This window comes from Argiope bruennichi, chromosome 1 (genome assembly GCF_947563725.1).
Source record: "Argiope bruennichi chromosome 1, qqArgBrue1.1, whole genome shotgun sequence".
NCBI lineage: Eukaryota > Metazoa > Arthropoda > Arachnida > Araneae > Araneidae > Argiope > Argiope bruennichi.
Window position 1 is genome coordinate 63982821 of NC_079151.1, and position 19436 is coordinate 64002256.

At 29.6% G+C, this 19436-nt stretch overlaps 1 protein-coding gene across 4 annotated transcripts in view; it reads left to right on the plus strand.

The window, feature by feature from the left end:
• LOC129965557 (xylosyl- and glucuronyltransferase LARGE1-like) overlaps positions 1 to 19436 on the plus strand; it is a 281900-nt gene that overhangs the window by 122856 nt on the left and 139608 nt on the right. For all 4 annotated transcript variants that reach the window (XM_056079575.1, XM_056079556.1, XM_056079565.1 and 1 more), the window contains one exon: positions 17241 to 17321. The gene's annotated coding sequence lies outside the window, so the exon portion shown is untranslated. The remainder of the gene's footprint in view (positions 1 to 17240; positions 17322 to 19436) is intronic.

A 19436-nucleotide genomic window follows, 5' to 3' on the forward strand; every position in this document is an offset into this window, starting at 1 on the left:
TTCTAATCTTCTAACACACCTCCTTCCAATTCATCCATCCTAATCCCAGCAGTAGGCACTCTTACTTTGTAACTTTCTCCTCGGAAGGATATCTTTCTTTTTTGAAAACAACATTACCCTCCCCCCTTTGTCCTCTTTGGAAAGAGGAATAGCGGGCAGACAAAGAAAGGACAAGCCTCGGACAGTTCCTCCCGGATCGATGGCGAGCGTGTGTATTGTGACATTATTGCATTCGATGTAATCGCCGGAGACCGTCCCTTAAATCCTTTCTCGGGAGACGCCGGGTAGTCTGCTCGCTCCCTCCAATAATATTTCTCTGCTGGGAGCGGGAGACATATTGGGCCGTCGGAGAGATTTCACGAGTGCTGCGAACTCCTAATGGAAATTCGGATCCAGATGAGAAGTGCACCAATAATTCACTCGTGGAACGGATGTGTTTTATTTCCCTCGAAACTTTTCGCTCTTGTCTTTTACAGTTTGCTGCCGCTGGGATCTGTCCTGGGCTCGAGGATTTTCTAGTGTGTGTAAGGATGGATTGGGTGGGAACGGCATCGTGAACGTTTCAAAATTGGGTCGCACTGAATCTCTCAAGCGTGGTATCATGGATTCATAGCATTAACCCTGGTTCAATATTAGCCTGAATATGGGTCTTGTATTTTTAAAAGATATCTTTTCCTTATAATATTTTTTTAATGCATTACGGGACTACTACAAATGATAGTCAATGTTGGTATCATTCTGTGACCCTTTATCACTTTAGTTTTAACCCTTTGTTTTAAGATCAATCAATAATGCATTTTTTTTAATGTTATAGCACCCAAATGTTATGTATCCTGTATGTATGTATGATGTAATGTATGTAACCCAAATGTATTTTGTAATGGTTGCGAATTCATTTTGTATAGTTATAATTTAATACAAATTTTCATCTAAATTTTGCTAAACCAACGAATGTGAAGAGGAAGAAAGATTTTTCACATACAGTAGACTCCCGATTATCCGCGGGCGGGTTATCCGCGGTGCGGATAATTCGCGCCTGCCGCACAAATTTTTTTTTCACTTATTTTTTTCAAAAAGGTGCAGTTTTACAGTTATGCTTTTGTAATTACATAATATATTACAGTATTAAAACAGTACATATGTATTAATTTTTCTGTGTATCCTTGACGCCTCTCGTAAATACAAAACCTTTTTCTGTTTTCATTAACAAAATGCATTTTAGGTAGTTTTGAGTGATATACTAAAATATTAAGCGTTAGTTAAACATTTCCTGCTGTTTATTTTACGTTTTATTGTACATAAAACGATTTTTCACATTTGGAATGACTGTTTTCTTTTTGGCTATACCCGTTTTTAGCTTTTTTCGGATTATCCGCGATTTTTGTTATCCGCGGCTGTAGCGCCACCCAATTCCGCGGATAATCGGGAGTGTACTGTAGTTTTATTTGTTCTGTTTTTTTTTTTTTTTTTTTGACTCAGATAATTGAAAAACAAAAGCATAAAAAACTGCATTGAAGTATTTGTGTATTCTGGTGCCATTTTCTATGTTGTAATCTTATTATTTATTACTATATGCTCTTCACAAATGAATATTTTCTTATGCAAAATTGAATCAATTCCTATCCATTTCACACTAAGTTGCTTATAAATCATTATTAATTTCGGGTAGATGCATCTTCAGAATTTTCCTGCAATATTTTACAGAAACAATTTTTAAATATCCATTTTATAGATGCTTCCCGGATTCTTAATTAACGAGAAAAATTATACAGAGTGAGTATGCTGGCTCAGCATATAATTATTATACATTGCATACATTATGTAAAGGAAAGTTTTGCCCTGACTATAAAAGTTTATTGTTCGGAAATTATTATAATCAGATATCATTTTAATACTTTTATAAAAGGTTTGTTTGCAAACAAAATATTTTTCACCTTATCAGTACCAACTTAAGCCATTTATGATGAATATTAACAACAAAGTGTTTCTGAACTCCACGCACAAATTTAGAAGGAAGGTAGAAAACATGAATAGATTTACTTTAGTTTAGTTATATTAACGTTTAAAGCAACGCTATGGCTATTTTGGGACGGACTTCGTAATTTCGAACTGCGGTCAGACGACGAGGATGACACTGAGCTGAACAGCCTCCTCTCCAAACTTCCTCACCTCTCCAGCGAGTGGACATTTGGCCCCGACGAATTTAATGCACACCAGACCCGTTTACACTAGGTTCTTCGGTAAAATAGGATCTTTAACCTAGACCCTTCTGGCTCCGAAAACGGAACCTTACCACCAGGCTACCGCGGTAAAAACATGAATAGAATCAAGAGTCATAAAGGAAAGCAGAGTCCCAAATGAATTGGCTTCGCTGTAAACAAGCTCTGGTCAACAGCGCTCGAAGAGTTTCTCGTGTAACCGGCTTTTGAATGAAGTGATCAAGAATCGTTACTTTAACTTGCGTCTTTGAGTTACATCGTTTACATATTTCTGAAAATGAAGACCGACAGAAAGTCAATTCCTTTTTGGATTTAGCTCAAAATATGAAAGGTGTCTAGACTGCAGATGTTAATTCTGTGTATCAAATTCTATCTCTCTAGTTTTCTTTGTTTAGTTAAATTATATTCGAACAGCCAGACTTCTGAGCGGAAATAATATTTGATAGAAATTTTCAAATTTGGTCTAAAGACCGTATACCAAATTTCATCCGTCTAGATCGAAGTATTTTTGATTTATCGTTATCTTTGTCACTAGCAGAAAGACAGACAGACAGGCGGGAATTTTATTAAAAATGTGTTTTTCAAAACTCAAGGAGGTCTAAAATGTGGAGATGCGTCAAAATCTCGAGTTCAAATTTTTTTGACGATTACTTTACTTTTTCTATAGTACGTATACGAGAGAGTAAAAATCGTGTGAATGAAATTAAAATCGTATTTAATTATATTATTATATTGATTGATTATTGCTTAAATTTGATCTATATAGATTCTCTGGCATCAGGAAAAATTGATGTCTATAATTTATTAACAATATTCCGCTAAAGCTGACAGTCTTCTGCTACTTCTTATTTAATAAATTTTTAAAGTATATTGTGAATTATTTCCATCCTATGTAGTGATTATTCTATTTATACCATTATTTGGTCTCTGGACGTTTTGAATTATATTTGATTGAGATGATTGCTGTAAAAGATTAAGATATTTGATAATCATCAGTTGAGTTGTGCAGTTAATTTAATTGCATTATATTCTGTTTAATTTGCATGCGTAAGAAACGATTTTTTTTTCTTTCTTCTTTTTTCTCACCTTGCAATAATTTCAAGTACGTTGAGTTACGAATTAATTTATAATTCATTTGCACATAAAACGCTGTCTGCCGATTTAATTTAGAGTGTTAATTACATTTAGTTGAAAAAAAAGGAACAAAAGTTGGAATTTTACCGGCTGTTTTATGTTAATTTGAAGCGGAATGCTGGCGAGTATTAAGTGTTCATTTAATTTTCTCTGAAAGAATTTTACGTGAAAGAGCTGTTTTATTAAGTAACGCAGTGTTTGCCTACTTACAAGGATTCGCTTGTTACAGCCGCGAGCTTAATGAATTGATGTAACAGAGCTGTCTTGAGGGTAAATGTGTTAGCATGTTACGTATTATGATTAAAATATTTGGCTATCAAATATTTTATGTCTGTCCTTTGAATTTTCTTGGAATTACTTAAATATATATTTAAGCATCTTAGGGAATAATATTTCGCTCCTATTAAATTTACATATTTGATGATACTTTTTGGAATTTCTTTTGTTTGGTAATTTTATTTATTATCAAAATGTTGTATATGTAAATGAAATTTCTAGCTTATTGTGTTTATTGTGTTTGCGTTAGATTGCCTTAACTCTAATGCTTTGTGGAATTATATCAATTATAATGTGTTTCTTACCCTTCCCCTTCTTTTACTTTTCACCAGTGTTTTTAAAACTGCTTTTTGGTGTATTAGTTATTAGTTAAAAACGTTTGATTTGCAAATTATTGAGCTTTTTAACCCTTACATTATTAACGGGTTACATATGTCCTACGAAATAGAATATGAACACCAATGGAATTTTACCAATTCTAAAACTCATTGAATATTGTCCCGCTGGTTCAGTACTCAATAGAAACTATTGGAGGAAAAAAGCAAAACTTAAAGTACCATGCGCGAAATCCCACTTTGCAAACTATGTTTTGTACCTTAAACACACAATAATAATTTTCAGGCATTCTTTGCAAACGAACCTATAAATATATGTGTTATTGATTATCGGTAGAATCTAATGATACCAGCTATTAATATCAGTGAGATACATTTTCTTACCTCTCTAAATTTTCCCTCTTTATAATATTATTGTGATCAAATATGATTAACTTCAAAGTGCCGGGATAGCCTGGTTGGTGTAATGCGTTGGATTCGCATCCCTTAAGTAGTGAGTTCAAACTCCGCCCGACGAAGACTCTCTGATGCACGTATAAATCTGTCGTGGTCACAAAGTCCACCATGTCGAGACAATACCACTAGTGGGAATTCGTTCAAAGGTGATCGTTCTACGATCCAGGTCAAAATTACAATCTGTGGATGGCTGAATGAAATGCACGAATGAAGTCCGCCACGTAAAAAGGATTGTGACGCTTCAGTAGCTAAGCCGTTCTCTTGGCCTTAGATGGCGCTACTGAAACAAGAGATGCTCGCTCGGCTGAGAATCGCTGACTTCGTCATCGGGTTCGTTATCTATGACAAGTGCTATAAGAAACAACAACAATATGACCAACTTCAAAAGAGCCTATATAACATATTGTTGGGAAAAGGCTCTTAAAAAGGCTGCCTAAATAAATAAATGTATACATCAATAGTCTAAGAATTAAGTATATTTGGGAAATAATTTTTAACCCTCTCTTTCCTTAAATTATTCAATTTCAGGGACTTCAAAGTATTGGAGCGCCCGAGTTTCTCTTGCAAAAAAAACAATTTCCTATTCCCTTCAAAACACGAAGTGACAGAACTTTAAAGGACAGTTTTTGAGGGGTTGATATAAAAATGTTTATGAGTGGTTGATACGAAATATATAAATGGGCCTGCTTAGCTGATAACTATTAAGTAATGTATACTCCGACATCCTACGATAACTCTCAGAGAACATTTTCAAAAAGAAAAGCTTCGGCTCAATCACGTTTAATGAAGGGGGAGGGGAGCGATAATTTCACAGTGATAGACAGGTATCTAGGATGTTCATTGTAGTTCTGATGAATGTGTGTATGCGGTCTTTCAGTAGAAATAGAGATAAAACAATAATTCTCTCATTTATGCGATCGCAGTTGATCGTTCATTAATCAACTCATGATATTTGTATTGGGGTATTCTTTAAATAGTTATTCTTTTGAAACTAATTCTTCTCTAAGTCCAGTTTTATATGCCCGTTAAATCTGATGTCTTGAAGCAAATATCTTTCCTTTGATTTGGCATTCAGCTCTTGAGACATGGTACCAAACCGTCAATTGACTACGGTTTAAAGCTACATTCTGTTCCAAAATAGTCTAATTATTCCTTAAAATAGAGTGTTAATATAAAAAAAAAAAACTTATAATGTAAAATTAAATTTAGTGAAGTATTTACCTTTTTCATAGTTTATTTCTTCCTGAAACTGTAATCAGATAATACGAAAAATTTTCTTTTTTAAACTATTTTAATTTTTTTTTTTTTTCCGTCTTAGTCAGTTTTTGAAAAACATGTCTCCGTTATCAGTTAGCGCTATTCTGCGAAGATGGATGTTAAGTGTAATATACATGAAATTGTGGAATAGTACCCTTGATATATAATGTTTCATTTTATGATATTTTAAAAACAAGAAACTGGACAAGAGAATGTGATTGAAAAAGTTTTGTCGTCAGTCCTTCAATTAGGTAAAACATTGTTCTGTTGTATTTACGGATAGTTGTAAGATGATGGAAGCAATCTTTTCATTTTTTAAAAATTAAAAATAAACATCTTATAAATAAGTTGCAAAAAAAAAAAAAAAAAAAGGCGAATTCCACCTTTTGTAGTAACATAAAGATCAAACCTCATGGCTGATTCGTTTCTCTTGACATACAAATAGTATTTTGGTATCAAAATAAAAGTAATTTTCTGAAAAAAAAATATTTGCATATTTTAAGATAATCGTATAAAACCATTCCTGAATATTTCATATATATAAATCAAATAAAGAACCTTAATTTTCTTTGAGAAACAGTATGACTATCTTCAAAAATTAAGGGCTAATATCATTATAAATATCATACAGGCTTCAAAATTTCAGATTTTAATAGATTTCTATTGCTGACAAGATTAGTGCATTATTAATCCAGTGGAGGATTGCACATACATAGCGATGGAAATAAAATCCTTTTTCTGTTTTAAAGAATTAAAATCGGAAAGTTATAAAGTTTTCTAAAGCTCTGCACTGAAACTATTCGTTAGGAATCTTGTTTATTTAGCCCCCCCCCTCCTCTTCGCACACATACACACACACCTTTTTCTTTCTTTCTGTTTTTTTTTTTTCAAGATATCTCAATTATTACATTAATATTATGTAGCGATGTTGAATTTCATTTTTGAAATTCGAAAGTTATTTCTATTGGTTTTTTTCACAATTAACATATTTAACATAACATATTAACACCACCAATTAATCTATTTTATTTAAAACAAATGTGTTCAACACAAGCGTTCAGAAAATTAGTTTATGTTGCTTAGAAGTATCACTTTTTGATTTAAATGGCCAACTGTCATAGCTTAAATTTCAACCTTTCTACTACAGCTGGTGATTTATTGAGTTTCAAGTGGTTGTAACTTTAAAACTGACCTCGATTTCCAAATATTTATATGCAAGTGCTTTTTTACTACCAACCAAAAGAGCAACGATGCGTTCATTGACTGGCAACCTTTTTATTTAACTGATAGATTCTATAGTATATTGAATTTATTGGAGGAATAAATTTTATTTCTTATATGTGCCTAAGATATTTAAACAATGTACACACACAAAGGGTTATGTGTTTATGCAAAGCGACATGTTTTAAACTTTTTTTATAAAATCGTTCATTTTTCCCTACTTTAAATACACTAAAGTTTTGGAGGTGCATATTAAATGCTATTTTTAAAATGGCGAATTTCATTGCGGAATGCAAAATGCCTATTAAAGGGTGTCCAAAAATTAACCCTAGATTTGAATTTTCCTCCATTGTAGCAATAAAGTGTTGGCAACCCTATTAAAAACCCCAACGAGTTAACAACGCAAAATTTGAATAAGATAAAATAATAATAAAAAAAACCCATTTTTTTTCTTTAAATTGTTTTTTTTTTTTTATTGAATTGTAAAGTGCGCGAGATAAGTATATGTATGAAATAACACATAGGGCAAATTACTTCCACGGCTTTGCTGGCACATACGGACTCTTTTGACGACATTTTTCATTATCATTTTGCATAAATGTGGCTGAATTTCGTTGATGTCTTTCAATCCGCGCGTGCTTCTGGGCATTTTGGCATTGACCTTTTACTTCAAATAACCCCATGAAAAGATATCCAGTGGTGTTAAATCACATGATCTAGGGAGCCAATTCTCAAATTTTCGAATTGTTGCCTCCGGATTTCCATTGTTTTTGAAATATTGTTCAACAATGAAAATACGTTGTTTTATCGTGTAATGCTTAATTTTTATTAACACTAAACTATCAGCTGTCAAAAATGTTTTTTAATAGAGTTTCCAACACTTTACTGTACGAATAGTTACAAATTCATATGGTGTGTTAATTTTTGAACACTCTTTATTAAATTTTAAAAACTTCTTGGTTTTTATTAACCCTAAACTATCAGATGTCAAATATGTTTTTTTAATAGAGTTGCCAACACTTTACTGGACGAATGGTTACAAATTCATATCTTGTGTTAATTTTTGGACACCTTTTATTTAATTTTAAAAACTTCTTGATTTTATTAAGATAAATGTTTTTTAATTACCGTCAATTCTATATTTTGAATAATTAATGATGGAATAATAGGTTATTCCAAAGGATTTGAGGTGGGAAAGGAGAAAGTTTAGTGAAGGATCTTCTTGGTTTTCATGTTTAAACACCGAGTATTCAAATGCCAGATAAAATTTCATTGGCAACTTATTTGAAAAGTTCAACTCATCGCACGATTGAACCGGAAAGGAAGGGATTTTTTTAAAAAGCTTGATGCCTTGTTTTAAAATTTATTTCAAATATATTCTTAAAACAAACTATCGTTAAAACATAGTTGCTTCGACAACGATGCGTCTTTTTTTCTTCTTGAGACTAAGCTTAAAGAGAAAAGTCTATCACACAAGCAATTACGTGTTCAAACAACGCAATTAGCTCGCTAAATTTACGCAAGCTGTAATTAACTATGCCGGCGAAAAAACTACTATCGTTCTTTTAGATTAAGTAGGGATTGTTATTCAAAATTTAAGTTGAGATTGTTACCTCATTAATTCATTGGAGGTATTAGTGAGGATTGCATTGTTTGCAAGTTGTCTAATAAGCTGGAACACTTTTTTCAAAGTCATTATTGTGGTGTCCTTTATTTTTATTTATTTTATTTAACTTCGTTTAAAGAAAATTTATTGCTGATAATCGTGAATACTAACGCTTATTTATGAATCTTAAATTAAAACTGATTACTTTTTACTTTTGTTGTTGTTGTTATGCTTGTTATTTATCATGCAACTAGTTTGAGATTTAACTATTCATCAACTATTTAACTATTCATCTAAAGCGTATTTGCATTTGCCATTTAAATCGTTTTAACAGAAAAGTAAACGTGAAGTCTACTTTTGTTTAGTTAAAATTTAATTTAATTCAGTGATAATAAAATAGAATCAGGTTTATTTATTTAATTCTTCCAAATATAACAACAATTGAACAATCTTTAAAATAATAATAATCGTAAAAATTTAATTATTATATGTGTACTTAAAATATTTCGTAAAAATTGAAAATGTATATTATCTTTCTGCAAAAATTACTTCATTATTAATTAAGGGGCTTATAGTATTAAAAAGATTTTTATATATTTCATTATAATTTTGTAATTGGTTCAATCATCTCCAATTGATTTAAATATTTATAATGTTTGTAAGCAGATATAATTTAAAACTTTAGTTTCGACTGAGAATTGTTTATTATATATTTTAAATTGTTATAATTTACATTTTTTCATGTTTAATTATAATAGTAAAGTATCTTTGTTAAAATAATTCTAGTTAACTTAAATTGTGAAAGTTTTTTTTTTTTGTATACAATCAAAATTATTTTAATTGACGTGCTTATTAAATACCATTGTTATAAAATATTTATACTCAGCTGCAGGGATATGAAGACATAGAAAAAGATTATTTTAGTTCAAAACTTACATCATTCAGTCAAAGCTAAAATATATTTACAGGTGATTGTGGAAATTGTATAAAGTAAATATTCGTGTTTATTTAGTTATTTATTTATATTTTTGTTTTTTTCTCCAACAAGAATGAATAAAATTTAAATTGTAAGGTTATATAAAATTATATGGTTGGCGACTCTTTCTAAAAATTACAACCATATTTTGGCAGAAATCCTACGACGTCTGTCTGTCTTTCAGTTCCTATACAAATGAACATGAAAAATGAAAAAATTCCGCGATCCTGGTAGACAATATTTAAAGCATTGCTTTAAGACTAGAATTAAGTACCTGTGTCTATTCTTTGAATAAATCCTTGAATAAGTTGACTATCTTCCAGTCTGTATTTCTGCATATGTTTACGTTACTATTCAAAAACGCAGCAAACTCAAATGTGGCCTGTGGTCCTCCCTTCGTATTTTGTGTTCGTGTGTGTATATATATGTATATATAATTTTCAATCCAGTTAGTGTAAAAGAGGACAACCAAATGTGTACTTGCTCATAAGGATACACCATCTTGTGTAAAAATCCGTGGAAGTCGACGAGACAATACTTCTACTATTTTATTAATTTTTTTTTTTTTTGAAACCAAGTTAATGATGTTGCATTTACTTACAATATGGCATTAAATAAGACATACTATGAAATATTATTGTATGTTTGTTATTTTTTTATGGTTCTCACTATAAGTCTCCAAAAAAATAAACCGTCGCCAATTTAGCGATTAGCAGTTGATTTCTTGGAGGAATTTGAAAATCGCCAACTAAATCTGGGAATGCATCCATTTTAACGAAATCTTAGCATTTTATGCATAATGGAGCTTGACAATCTAAGCTTAATCTGAAAATCGCCATGTAAACTCGGGAACCGAAAAATAAACAAGTACCCATTATTTTCCAGCATAATTTAATAGATATAATTTTAAAAATTCGTGTCATGTTCTTTCTATATTACCAACCTGAATTCATGTGCACATGAACCTGAACGTTTTATGTACTAATGTATTATTTCTTAAACTGTGGTACGTGTATCTTCAGAGGTACATGAAATGTTCATGGCAATTACATGGAAACAAGTAGTATATGAGTCTACTTAGGTCAGCATTTTTTTTATTTTTATTTTAGTTACTTTTTATTAACTAATTGCAATTAATAGAAATATGTTTATACATATGACAGAATTACAATATTAAGTGGCAAAATAGAGCTTGGCTACAAACTTGGTGACATGGTGACGGATTTGTCGACTTTGGCGACCAAATAGAAATTACTGGACAAATTTAATTAATTAATTAATATTTGAAAAAAACTTTATCAACATCAAGTGTCATCCACTACAAGTTTAAAAAAATGTTTTTGAACTTGAGTGGATGAATACAAAGTGTTTTATTAACGATTGAAAATTTGAACAAAATATATATAGAGAGAGTGTGTGATCGGAATAATTGGAATTGAAAAAAGATAGATAGATAAATACAAGAGAAAAAATAAACTATTGTAACAATGCGCATTTCAAATTCAAATTATAATGTATTATGAAAAATCAAAATAATTATATTGAATCCAAAATAACTTTTGAAAAATATAAATGTTTTAAATTTAGTCTAGATATATATTTTAGCTGCAGAATCAGTACCTTTTAAGAGGGATAGTATTACGTATTATCACTTGGCTATAATATATATATTTCAATAGTCTTTGAGCTAATGGGCAATATACTAGCTTACCAGTATAAAATATATGCCATGTTTATATATCTGGTAAAAATAAAATTGCCTCTGTATTATTGTATCTGTGCTTTTATTATTGACCCTATTTGTAGATATTAATAATTATACGCAATTGAAGGAGTAGATCAAAAGGTACACAAGAAAAAAAAGTTGAGAAATGCTGCACTAATTTATTTAAATATCCATAAAAACGATATCACTGTTTTTGAATCTTCGAGCTAAGCGAAAATAGCGGAAAACAATCAAAATTTCATAATCTCGGGCGATGCCTTTCAATATATTGTATTAATTAGTAATTTTCTTTCTCGCATCATTCCAAAAGAAATAGATGCCACAGAATACAGTAACTGATTCTCCTCGGCTCGCTAATGTAGATTTAGTTGGATACGATATTGATAAGGTGGGAAAAAAAGGGAAGAAAAAACAAATTAAGGAAGAAGATAACGGTAAAGGGAAAAGTGCTGAAAGAAATTCGGATTTGGCGGATCATGTTTTGTCCTGACAAGGGAGAGGGTTACAGGCGGAGGGGGTATGTTCTGACGCCTGCAGATGATACTGAAGAACGAAGTTTCGTTAATGAATTGGGTGATATTATGATAGAGATGAAATGTAGTTGCCAACAGTTTCCATTTAGAAATGTCTGACGTCTCATTAAATAACTAATCCCAGGCACGTTCAACGAATTTTTTGATTAAAAAACTAAAATGAGTTGAATATTAATATTTCAATTTGAAACAAAAAAATCAAAATAAAAATGCCAGTAGCATCGGCGATGAAGCATGTATTGCACTATTGACTAAATAGGAATGGCTTAGAGTGTGAAAATGTGATGATGTTATTTGGATGAACATTCAGAATGGTGTTAATGAATTTGAAAATACAAAAAAACTGAAAAATTAATTTTCGGAAATTTTTTTCTTATAGAATACATTCTAATTATATCAATGGATTGCCTAATTGATATCAGTAATATTGGGAGGACTGTCACCACGTATAATTATTATTAAAATGCTATGAAGAATATTATAAAAAGAACTTAGAGTATGTAATCTGCAAAATTTTTATGAATCGTAAATTTAGATGATTACTAATTTTTAATGAATTATTTTTAAATAATTCAATATTTCCAAACTTGGAAATTTCATTCTTTTATCTTCATATTCTTTTGCATTCGTTGTTTTTCTAAATCTCAAATTTTCATATAGTTTATGAAAATGGAAATACATATTATGTTGCTTCTTCACCATTTGCTAATAAATAGTAGCAGCAAAAGGGTGAGGAAAACATGCATGAATATGCCATTTGGAAACAATATTAGTTATTAGCTTTGGTTTTCAGTAAACGTGTAACGAATGGTTTTTATCCTATATGCATTAGACATATTTTCAATTTTGGTGCGAAATGGAAGATAAACAACTGCAGTTATGAAGAAAGAAAGTAATGCAAACTAAAAATATCTTTAACATATTTATTCTCATAATTTTTAAAAATAAAACCAGATTAAAAAAAAAAGTTAATACAGTTTATCAGTGCAAAATTTTGAACTGTTCTCGTAATAATGCAAGAATTAATTTGAATCGAAGAAAAAAAACCGTGTAGGTTAATTCAACCAGCATTCATTTTTAAAAAATCCATAAAAAAAAAACCTATATGCATTAATTTTCCTTGATTTAGTTCGAATCATTTTTTAAAAATTTTAAGTAATTTAACCTTCAAAAAAATTTCTTCTTTAAATTCTTAACTGTGTCGAGTTTTTTTTAATGGGCATAGACCAACTGTCCTGCCCCACCAACGCTGCTTACACTGCCATATTTAAACTGCACTTTGACGTGGGGCTGCTTATGAGCTGGTTATAATTGGGGGCAATCTGTCCAGTCATATAATGTGCTGATCTTGCATGCAAATATTGTTAACCAATCACAACTGGCGTTGATGCCACAACATAATATTCGTAAGCGATCAACAGTCACATGATCATTAAATATTTTTTTGATTAAAGACGTATATGTATATACATAATTGTAAAAAATAATAAGCATATAATACATGTTCAAATTGTATAATTAAGCTATAATTTTTCCCGCTTTTATGATAAATATGATATTACTTTTAAATGAATTTGCATTATAAGTATTAAATTTGTAACTATCAAAGGTCCCTTTTATTAAAATTTTGATTATACATCATTTAATTTATACTTTCCTCTACGTCAATCCCTTAAAAGACGTATTAACAGCGCTACACGTAATTTTCTTGCATCCTTCTTAAAGGTGTCAAATGCTTAACATTTTATTGCATGCCTTGATTTAGACTGTGTTTTGAAAATAAAACTTTTATAAATAGGTATGGTTTGAAAATGATTTTTAAAATGGCTCCATATCAATCATTTCCATATGTTTCTGAAATTTCTTCCATTGGATTTTAAATATATTTATCATCTAATAAATCGGTAAAAACTCAATTCTGTTGTGATGAAGAAAACTTGATAGTAAAATAAAAAAATATTTCAAAAGTTATGACTTTCCGTCTTTTGATATATTGCAAACCATTAATAAACTAGAATGTTTTCGATTGGCCATTTGTTATTATTTACTGCCAAGGGGTATTCATCATCAATATTCAGATTAAATATTTGCAATATATGTTTTTACAGAATAGTTGTATTTTTTAGAACAATAGAAAATATGCATTTAATATAATATTGGAAATTGATTGTTTTTATATCTCTTATTATATAAAAATAAGATATTTAAATGAATGCAATTATTTTAAATTTTGAGATATTCTAAACTGCGAGGAAATATAAACTTTCGATATAATTTAGATCGAAAATAAAAAAAACATGATTGGCCTAACGGTGAAAGAATGACCTGTAGCAGAATAAATAAACTTATATTGGTAATATTTAAATTTAACTTTGAAAACTATCTTAATACTGTAAATTTAAATTAGATAGCATCATATGACTATCTATATATTTCTAATATTAATATATGAAGAAAATGTTGAAATTCTGTAATATCTACAGGAAATATAATTAAATTGTGTATATTACTCTAATCAAAATTATTGGGAAAAATTTAACCTCATTTGATACCTCAAATCATACGTAATTTGAAATCATGTCGCTTACCAAAATGTCTAGCAATTTTTGACGGATAATTGACGCAAAAATATTAATTTATTTGTCAATATTTACTACTTCTTCCTCCGAGTCAATGAATTTTTTCTTATTCTTAAAGCATGTTTTAAAAACATTTTCGTGGATCTCATTAGGGTTAACCCCGAATTTTTAATTTCCCTAATTTTTATTTTTGAATAAAGAGAAAATATTGTAACCGCATACCACATCGCAATTTGAAATCATGACACTTATCAAAGTGTTTTACAATTTTTGACTAATAAATTGATACAAAAAGTATTAATTTATTTGTCGATATTTGTTACTCCTTTAATGCAATTTCCTCCGAATCATTTTGTATTCTTAAAGCATGTTTTTAAATCAGTTTCGTGATCTCTTCAGTATTAGTTCTAAATTTTTAGTTTTTCGAATTATTATTTTTGCATCAAGAGAAAATATGTAATAGTCAAAAACTACGAACTCCAGATTATGATAAATCTGAATATCAAATACCTGCCTAAGTCCAAAAGCCAAATTTTTGGAATTATGTCTGTTTATTGTTCTGTCTGTGAATAAGATACTCAAAATTATTTTATTATTTATTAGATAGATAAAATTTTGTTCCTGGTTTTCAAAAGTTGTAAATTTTTATCAAATTTACAACTTTTCCGTGAAATCCGTTATCTGGCCGTGTGAATATAAATTAACATAACTATGAAACAAAGACAACTAGATGGATAAAGTTTGGTACACAAAGTATAGAAACCTATCAAATTTAGAACTTCTGTCAAGGGACTGACCATCTGTCTATGTATACTTTTGCAAGCATATAAACGAGGTAACTGAATAATAAAAGAATTAAACACATATAAAATATAGCTAGTGATTTTGTGACTATAATTAAAGTTCTATACCAAAATACACATTCAGTTTTCTGGTTCTTATGAATTAGCCGCCAAAAAAAGTCGCCACTTTTAATTGATGCTTTCGTAACTGTTGTTTGCCAATGTCGTACAGTTAATAATACCCATTATGGAGTATGCGAAAGTTTCGGACGAACTTCTCCCTTTGATTTTTATTGCTTCAATAAACTCGAAACTATAATAATAGAAAAGCATTATTCAATCGTAGGAATCAGAAGACATCACTCATTGCAATATTTGGTCTGAATACGGAACTTACGGTCCTGCATTTACTTTTTTTTAAAATTCACGAGTAAGAATTGCACCATGAAAGGGCATATTATCGTAGTGCAAAACCCTTGAATTATCTTGATCTTATTCAGGTGATCTTTGGCAAATTGTTTCAGGCAAAAGGTTTCCATGTTTCATGCGCTAAGATTTCAAATAATATTCTTTATTCACACAACAAAAGAAAATCGGTCAATATCGCCTGATTTTTAATGAGTTTTCGGTCTTGTTTTATCTTTCTAGCGCTATTTAAATGGCTGGCGATTTGTTTCTATATCCAAAGTATAGGTCCAAGTTTCATCACCTGTACTAATGGGATTTAAAAAGTAATCGCATAAGATAATAAATAACCTTAAACACATTGTTGTTTTCGGAACAACTCTTAAATTGAAGGAATTTTCAGCTCGGAAAAAGATGTATTCCAAACTTAAATAATCTCTTAACTTTATTCCACAGGAATCGTATGTTATAGATATTTATTCCGTATTGTCTGTAATTATTAAATAATGATCGCCAAATGCCATCTCATCTGTTTGAATTTTCTCATCTGATTGACACGTTGATGATTCATCAAAATGGATCTACTAGAGCGTGATTCATCTTCGATGGATTTATTTACCGTCTTTATACTTTTCGAATTTTCTTATTTTAGATTAACAATCATTTTTAAGGCCTTTGTTTTTGACATTTCAAATGTTTTCCAAGCAAAATTTATATTGCATCAAATAATTAATTTCATGGATATATTCTTTTCGCAATTTTTTATACCATTTTAGAAAATCGATTAAGTTAAAATTCTTATGTCATTAAATACAAATTTTTTTTCATTTGTTGATTTGTTGAATTTTGACATAAATTTGTATGTAATAAAACTGTTTTATTATTTGCGAACTTCTTCTTGTGTGTGTATATATATATATATATATATATATATATATATATATAATATAATGTGTATGTGTGTATTGTAAAGAAATATTTATGATTCTTTTTATAATAGTTGTGTAATAGTAATAAATGAAATTAAATCTTTAAAAAAAAGGAGGCTGTAATTGTGAATAACTGGAAAGGGAAGTGGATTGTTGTAAAATTATAATACTATTGGAGCATTAAAACGAATATCGTAGTAGAAGTTTTAGGTACTAAGTAAAATTTTACTTACTCTGAAATATAAAATTCATTAAGAAATAATAATAAAAAGATAAAAGTGGACTTTCATTAGAGAATCCTCTAACACCTCAAAGCATTTCTAGATTACTTTAAATCTTCGGAGCAAAAAAAAAAAAAAAAAAAAAAAAAAAAGAATTCTTTTAAAAAAAAATCCAAGAAAATTTCAAAACATTATTCCTTTGTAAATGTTTTAGTAGGAATATTCTGCAGAATAAACTTTTTTAAACCTTTATCATGGATTTATTCATCCTATGTTTGACTACTGTAATGATTTCACAATTCAAAAGCTTTTTTTTAAATTGTTTTAATTAATTAACAGAAAATGCTGCGAACGTACTTTCTGCATCAAGGTATTACTTTTTTTTAAATAAAAATAACTTTGTATGAAATGCAATATTTTTTTGTGACATTTCCATTGCATCTTTTTTTGAAATGTTGTTCACATATGATAAATTTATTTTAAGGATGAATTTAAAATCATTGCAAAATGTAATGTATTATAAGATGAATTATTCGTGTTTTTTATGAATTTTTTTCCATTAATTTTTTTTTCTTTTCTTTTCAGATTCATCATATAAAGATTTTGACGAGGTTTATGAAGTTATATGTAACTTTAAGACAAAAGGTTGATCCATGATTTTGTAAGGTAATTTTCATTTTAAATTTTCATAAAAATTGTTTTTACTTTTTTCCCCCGTTTTGTTCATTATTTTTCTTTGACTCACATTTTTTTACATCTCAGATTTCGATTAGCAGATCAAGTTTATTGTTGCGTTAAATTGTGATTCATATAATAAGTTTTATAAGAAACAATAATACGATCGATGACTCTGGTATTATTTGCCATATACGATGTATATAAATAATAGATATTGTAAACGTTAAGAACTTAGAATTCAAGAATCGGACGAATCTCCATGTTTAATACTTTTCTGAATCCGAAAAATACATTTTTGAAATATTAGTCCCTGAACGATAACTCAAAAACGCTCTAAGCTTGACAAGCGAAATTTGGTATATAAACTCGCTTACCAAATTTGTAATTGTCTATCAAATTTTAAAGGAAATTTATTCATAGGAAGTCATACTCTCCGAATATAAGTTAACTCAATAACTATTGGGAAAAGGGCTAGATGGATAAAATTTGGTTCTTATCTGTTGTATGGTAAGTGTAGATTTGTATCAGACTTAGAACCAAGTCCATCAAGGAGTTATTTGTACTTTCATTTGCATGTAAATATGGCAATTCAAAAATCCAATGGTTTAAATAAATGAAATTAGATGTGTTATCTTTTGATTACAGTTATGATTCTTTGTCAAATTTTGGTTTCAGTTCGATCCAAAAAAGACGTCTAAATTACATATTCGATTTCTTATGATTTAAGTATCAACCATATCCTAGCGTTTAATTGCAAATGTGAACCACCATTGTTCTTATACAATAAGGTATGTATTTCAGTAATCCTTTCGCAAGGCAGTCTCAAAATTCCCATTAAATGTGTTTGAATATATTTTGTTAATTTAATTAAATGTGTATAATTGCTAATATGCTTCATTTTTGCATAAGTGGTGAAAATGAGATGTGTCTGTGTTAGAGCGTCATTTCTTCATAGGAAGCTGTTAGTAATTAAACATAATGGTATCCATTAAGGCAAATTAATAGCGATGATAGGCAAACGCTAAAAATTTAGGCTGAAAAACAGTGTATTAATATATTACGTAGCCTGGTAATTTTAAATAGACAGAGGACTTCTAGGATAAAGTATTTTAAACAATATTTTGTTGTTTTCTTTGAAAAAAAATAGTTTTCTCATCATAATTGTTAAATTGACTTTCCGTGCTCGAGTGCTCGATGTTCGAGACTAACATCATGATCTTACAGTAAATACCCTGCTGAAGAATCTGAGTATCGTTGAGTGAGTATCGGATGTCATAAACGATTTGCGAGGCAGTCTCCCGTGACCAACTATCATTTGTGAACATAACCTCAATAATGAAGATGTGCTCTCGGTTCACTTGATGGCAAAACGGAGTAGGATATATGGACAAGGATGTTGTAAAAACTTTTTTTTTATCTTGCTTGAAGAGATTTTTTTACCTCTCCCTTCTTTCGAATACGTATATTTTATTGCGAAATTCTCCATTTGTACTGTTTTGTTAATTTCGCGTATTATGCAATGATAGATAGAGGAATCTACTTCCTTCTTGTAATTGAAATTGTTACTTTATACATAATTGTTCTGTTTGAATATCAATCTTTTTTAAAGAGAAGTTGAAAAGTATGCTTAAATGTTTTTACATTTATTCGTTTCAGCCCTAAATGATCTCATTCTTTGAAAGGAAAGAGAGAGAAAGAGTGTGAAATATTTTTCAATCTTTAGAAATCATATGAAACTTTAAAAAAATGAGATAATATAATAGAGATAGAGATGCCGATAACTTATTGCATCTGTTGGCACTTTATTTGCAAATTTAAAAAATAGCTCTCGAAATTAAATCTAGCTGCACTTTAATTAGCTTCTTCTTATTATTATATTATTAACTACCTTATTATTATATATTAGTTTCCGCAATACCTATCAAATATGCTTTAAATATAATCTAAAATGATTGTTGGAGAATTAATTGAAAATTTCTCAAATCGGCGATTTTGGTGCGCGAAATGTTTTGATTACTTGTCTCATTGCCTCTTAACAATGTAACGAGCGACTAGGTCCAGCCGCTGTTTGAGTAATTGAAGAGTAATTTTGCGAAATCTCTA